The sequence below is a fragment of the Erpetoichthys calabaricus genome, chromosome 12 (assembly GCF_900747795.2).
Source record: "Erpetoichthys calabaricus chromosome 12, fErpCal1.3, whole genome shotgun sequence".
NCBI classification, from domain to species: domain Eukaryota; kingdom Metazoa; phylum Chordata; class Cladistia; order Polypteriformes; family Polypteridae; genus Erpetoichthys; species Erpetoichthys calabaricus.
Window position 1 is genome coordinate 105980491 of NC_041405.2, and position 6775 is coordinate 105987265.

Consider the following 6775-nt stretch of genomic DNA (forward strand, 5'->3'; position numbering starts at 1 on the left):
TGGCCACTTTTTACTTGCCATGTGCGTGTGTGTAAATGTGCATGAGGACGGCCTTGCCTCCCTTCCACAGGGGCTTATTCCTGCCTTTCTGTGTGAGTTAAAGCGCAAGTGATCCTGAACTGGAATTAATAGGGTCAGGCAATGAGTAGAAGCCAAAAGACTTTCTAAGTCTGGAGACTTGTGTTTCGACGTTTAGCGTCAAGTACAGAATATTCTAGCAAAAAATACATTTCTTTGGCATTTTGTGATTGAATAATTTATTCATTTAGCATGTTTTGGTTTCCTGAGTTTATTTCATGTCTAGAACACTAATGCTTCATAAAATATGTGTGTGTACCAGCACGAAAAAGTTACATTTTAATAATCTGCCCCAAGGAATGAACTATTTGTTTATTTATTTTTATTCTATGCCTCGTGCCCAGGCCAAGTTAAAAACGTTTAACTAGATAAAATAATATCGACTGTTTCACATCAACCTTAACATCTTACAATATAAATATATGGCAGTGCAATAAAGGTTGCACGTTTAACTTGAAGCGGAAGATAATCAGCTCTCCACTTGTTCACTGTTTTGACGTTTTGAAATATATTTATTTATTCATTATGTGTTCATTTATTTACCACTCTTAAAGCAGGCCAGTCTTTGAAATCACGCATCCATTTTCAAACCCGCTTCTTTCTGAACAGGACTAGAGGGAACACAACCTGTCACGGCTTTAATCGACTCTGACCTGGGTGTGACTCCCTGTCATTGTATCTTTTAAGGATGTGCGCATTTTGTTTATTAAAAGTACTGAACAATGGTTTGTACGTTAATCTAAAACCTTGTTTGGCAGTAAAGACAGCACTGGCATGTCATAAATAAAACCAGGACATCCAATGGGCGCTTATTGGATCACATGGCTTCTTTTCCAGGCATCCTTAAGCTGAACGAAAGAGGGGAACCGGTAAGTTTACATTAGTTCAACTTCATCTTATAAAGGAATCACTTCATTGACCCAGGTAGGATGTTGGCGTCTGTGCAGTTTCCAGCAATATCGCGAGGCAGCAGTGCACCCAAAGGCAGATCAAGAAGCACATCGATTGTTTGCGTGCATCTTAACACCTTGTCAGCAGAGTGCAAAAAGTGGTGTAAGAAGTTGTGTCGTCTGAGTGGCATCTATTTTCTGTAGTTTGCTTCAGCACCTTCAATGGCGTCGTTTGTTTTTCAATCAGTTGTACCAAGATGGTCAGTTTTTACAGTAGACAACCCAATTAGACTGTCAATAGCAAAGTATTTTAAATGAATGCGCATGTAATGATTTAGATATTACTGAATTTCTACCAGATCTAAGTATCCATCCAGCTGTTGAAACCGCCTTTTCAATTATGGGATTACGGGTAGCCAAAGCAAACGCCTGCAGGATCTGGCGCAAGGTACACTCTTAAAAAAAATAAAAAGTGTCAAAGGACCGTCCACAGGAAAATTCCTGAAAGAAACATTATTTACTCAGATCTATAACATATTCCAAAATTAACCACGAATAGGTAACTTTGCGAAATTCCACTGGGTTGTTGATTTCTAAAGGACTGCGGCTGCATACAATAACTCAGGCCAAGTTTAGGTCTTCTCGATCTCTTCGTAGTCTGTCCGTTGTCTACAAGTCATTAAACACTTGTATTTTGATCACATATTAAGAACCTTTTCAAAACCCAAAGAACCAACTTCGTATCGCAAGAACCCTTTCCAGAACAAAATAGTTCTTTTATAAGCAATAGTTCCACGAGGAACGAAACAGCACAACATAGTGCCATTATATAATCTTTATTGCTAAAAATAGGAACCGGCTATAAATGGTCGCCAGACACTGGACGGCACAAATTATGACATAACAGTTCTAATAATAATAATCATATATTTTTGTTCAGACCACCTTTTACGTGAAACCGGTATCAGACGAAATTCACGAAGAAATTTGTTGAAAAAGAAATTTGTTGTATAGGATGACAACACTACGTGAAACTATAATAATATAATAATATAATATAATATAATAATCAATGACACATTAATTATAGTAGTAATATTGCTGATTATAGCATGAAACATAAATCTGGATAATAGTTAAATCTGCAGTAAAAGACAACCAAAACAAAAGCAGCAAAAATAATAATAATCTCCCTGAGTCTGTGGATAGATGAATGAATAATCATGATCTGAAGTGAGAAAAAGATTTTTAAAATTTAAATAATTATATTTACTAATTAGATAAAGTAACAGTAAAGAATGTAATTAATGTCAATACCAAACTAAACAGACAGACCCGCGAATTCTATTCAGGTAAGGAGTCCCGCACGGGTCAGAGTCTATCGCGATAGGATCGAAAATAATAAACCAGTATGCCCTTACTTGGATGTTAGTTGTAAAAACGAAACGACAGATAACAATAACGATGGCAATAATAATAATGATAATTTAATCTAGCACTAACTTTCAGTTACAACGTCATGAGGAGGCGGGACCTATTAATTTTATCTCAGCAAAAATAATTATTATCATTATACGTTGAGATATTTACATATTTTTATTATAGGAGATTTTTCAGTTTACTGTGGTTTTGTTTCCTATCCTGTAATCCCCAAGTTTAAGTTCAACAAATATCTAAGGTGTGATATTTACCAACAGTAGGTATTCTGATAAAGTGAAAGTGCTATACTGCTTTTGAAATGCTGTGTTTTCATTGTGCCATATCTATTACCTTGCATCATAAAATACCTTTCTGACATCTGGGAATGAAATGGTTAAATGTATCAGTGTTAAAGAAGGGAACGTATTATTTGGCTACATAAATAACTCTCTTAAGAGATTTACTTATTTATTTATTGCATTTTAATACGTTATATTGTTTAGCGATTCTAAACTGGCCCTGCATGAATGAATGTCGGTGTGTGACAGAGTGTGCTTTGCGAAGGACTGACACACCGCCCATCTTTCCTTTTCTGCCCATATTACCGTCGGTTTGCCTTAAGTTGATTTTGCATATAACTGGCTTTAGATGATGCAAAAAATACCTAATCATATTTCCTAGTATTACAACGAACACACGTTTTTCATCTCGTTAAAATATGTTCTTGGCAACAGTGTTCGTATATTGTAGAAATTATTATTATTATTATTATTATTATTAGTAGTAGTAGTAGTAGTAGCAGTAATAGTAGTATTTAGATAAAATTGAACTTTCAAAACTCTTAAGAAAGTGTAGATCCCAAATGCTGCATTTTCATTAAGTGACTTTTTTTTTTAACTCTTTATTGTTCGCATAAGCGGTTCTCCAGAATGTACAGGTTTATAAAGACCCTTATCACGTTTACACGAGTATTTCCTCGTTCCAACTGAAGGCAGGCTATTTAATGAAATTATCCAAACTAACTCTGTTACCGACTGTCCACAGGCGCAGTGTCTTCCGCGTCTTTCAGCTGAACAGTGCGACGGACTGTCGTTTCGTGCAAAAGTTTTTTTTATTGGCAGCACCAGACGAAAAGACCCAAACCTGTACAGACAGACAGTCCGTCACTGGGCATGTTCGCGCTCAGCTAGTTCTTCTCTGCTATTCTGGAAACGTGTTGAGATGCGGAGAGTGGACCCTGAGAAACCCCTCAGAGCGACCTGGTCGCAGGGATCTGGAGATCACCGCACTGCCTTGTCTTCTTTGAAAGTTCTTTACTAGGAACATTTTTGAAAAGTAAAATGACGATAATATTACATATACTATATATACAATGAAATAAACTGTGAAAATACACATTTCAAATTGGATTCAAGGCAAAGATACATAAGTGATTCAGTATAGTTCGAAAATGAATAGAGGTTTTAACCATCCGCCTCTAAAATCACGAAAAAAAATCGCGTCCAATTTATTTCGAACACTGGGCAATTATTGGTTTAAATTAAAAAATATGTAGTGTTGCTGTCGCAATAGTTAAGACTTTTTGTATTATTGCAATAAACACTAATCTGAATTTTGTTTAAAGCAAATGATGCGCAGTCTGCAAAGTTATTATTGTTCTTTCCAGTTGCTGCTATTATTGCGCCAATTACACTTTTAAAAATAATAGTTCTTTAATGGCATTTTATGGTTATTTACTGGGTTGTGCGTTGAAAAACGTCGTAATATATAGAAAAAATAAGAGCAAATAAAAAGAACACTAACAGATTAAGAAATCCTGAGCTTACCTTTTGTTACATTCGTATGCAGCAAGAGCCCTTTACAAATCATGAGCTATTTGTATTTTTACTGTTATGGTTATTTACTGCATAGGGATCTAAATGAATAAAAAAATGTTCTGAAACCTTCATGTGAACGGGTCTTGTAGGAACCAAAAATGAATCCCCTTTGTCATCGCTCTGAAGAATATCTCTGGTACCTTTATTTTTAAGATACACTTTTGATTATTTTCAGTGTAAACCTCTCCTTGTGACTCTTAGGCAAAGAACGTTTGTGGATGTTGTATTTGTAATAATAATAATAATAATAATAATAATGAAACAGATAAAAAATAAATTGTATTCCTTAGTTTGCCCTTAGGTTCAATAAAGTATCTATCTATCTATCTATCTATCTATCTATCTATCTATCTATCTATCTATCTATCTATCTATCTATCTATCTATCCACCCTTTGGTGATATGGATGAATGGCCTCACAAGATGAAGTCACACTCATGCACAGGTCCTTACAGCTCACACACACATGCCAATATTTACTTATTCACATACATTATAAATTTAAATTATATATACCTTTTGTTATTTTGTTTCTACTCAAAATTGGTATTTGAAACTCACAAATAGTATATTTTATATGCTTCTGATTGCAGGTTATTTAATTAAAGTGTCTTGTATTCCTACTGATAATAGGCACTGTAAATTATATCTATTTCTATGTAGAACTGCCGCCTCTATAAGTACAACAACAATTAGCACCGCTAGAATTACAATTAATAATTTGTTTCGTAAAGGAAAATGAGGGCTCAGAATATCGACAAATGAATGAATATTATATGGACACCTGTGGCTTCAAATGTCTTGAGAATTAAACAAAATCTGCATATAGTCTAAAAGCAAACTCACATAATTCCCTTTGCTCTGCTTTTCATAGAATTAAATTAATTAATTTAATGAGCATAGGCTCAGCAGTTAAATTGAAGTAGATGTAAAAAAGGAGCACATGACGTTTTCTTTGTAAATATCTATATAATGTATAAATGTGGCCCTGTGTATACTTTGTAATCATATATTTGTCCGTATCCATTTAAAATATAATGTCTGAATTCAGTACATACTGTACATTTCCATGTGCTTCTGAATTGCACTGACCCATCCCCCCATCAAATTTGCTTGAAGTGGAAAGGGTCACTATGAAAAAACACCACAATATATTAATTCAGACATTGGTTTCTTTATTTAAATCTTATTGACTGTATGGTTATTAGTGATTTATTGAAATGTTTTTGTAGAAATCATAATGGCATACAAATAACTACCAAATTATAATAATTAATATGTGTGCTTCTTTTATAGCCAAACATTTCCAAAATATTTATACAAACTAGAGTATCTTGCAATTCTTTAATCTTGTACTTGGTTAACCAAATAACACAGTAAACATTTGCTCCATATTTCAAAAATGCCACTCAAAAGCTGGTTGTATAGTTGTTAGTTTTCAAAATGGTTATTTTGTTCATTTGTGGTATCACATTTTGGCTTCTATGAACATTGAGTTGCTTGTAAAAAACAATACTGAGAATTATGCAGTGTAATCCAATAAAATATTTCTCAAAAGATATAAATACCAGCTCATTGCATCCTAGAGAATTGTATGTTGACAGAGTGGGAACTGTTGGCACCTCGAATGCTCTGGCCTTGGATAACTTCTGCCTTACTGAAATTTTTAAGGTCTTCATCCAAGCACTCCACCACAAAGACATGCCATTGTTCATATGTTGGTGGAAAATAGTTTGGGTATGAGTTTAGATGAACTGTCTTCTCATGGATACTGGAATAAATCTGGTTTCTAGTGACCTTGCAATAGGTAATGTCCACCCTTTCACTTCTGGTATCTACTTTTTCCAATATTGAGTCTCAGAGGGCTATAAGCTATGTTGGCAGCATTCAGTTTAAGGTATGAACCAACTGTGAATGGCATCTACAAGAGACAAAAATAATTTATGTGCCATTGTCTATTTTCAGTTCATCTTGTGTTTACATTTCTGGGAAACTGTGGAAATAGCACTATTCCAGTAACATTGTTTCTCACTGTTCGTTCATTCCTCATATATTAAGTCTAATGTCAAACACATGGAAGCAGTTATAAACAAAATATATGTCAAAGCTCAAGAGGTGCCCTCGATTTAAAGTATTTATTAAAGACACCTTTTTTGTAATGCTGCCAAAATTCAAATGATCACACAATTAATTCAAAAGTTTCATCCAAGTAACCTCCTGCAGTATTACAGGAGAAATGTTTGTTCCTTTAGTTTACACAAAATAGCGATTGAGAATGCTTACAAATGCCATTGACCAAGAATAAAATCAATATACTCAATGCAGACACAATGCATAGAGAATACAAGTGACAGCTTACGCCTGTTTTGTAAATAAATCTAAAATTAGGAGCATAAAAACAAATTCAGGTTTAAAGTTTACAATTATGATCATAATAAAAATGAAATATTGGAAGTTTGCTATAGGATCATCAAAAGCTATTCCGAACTTAGAGAAGCTCTTTAAAACATA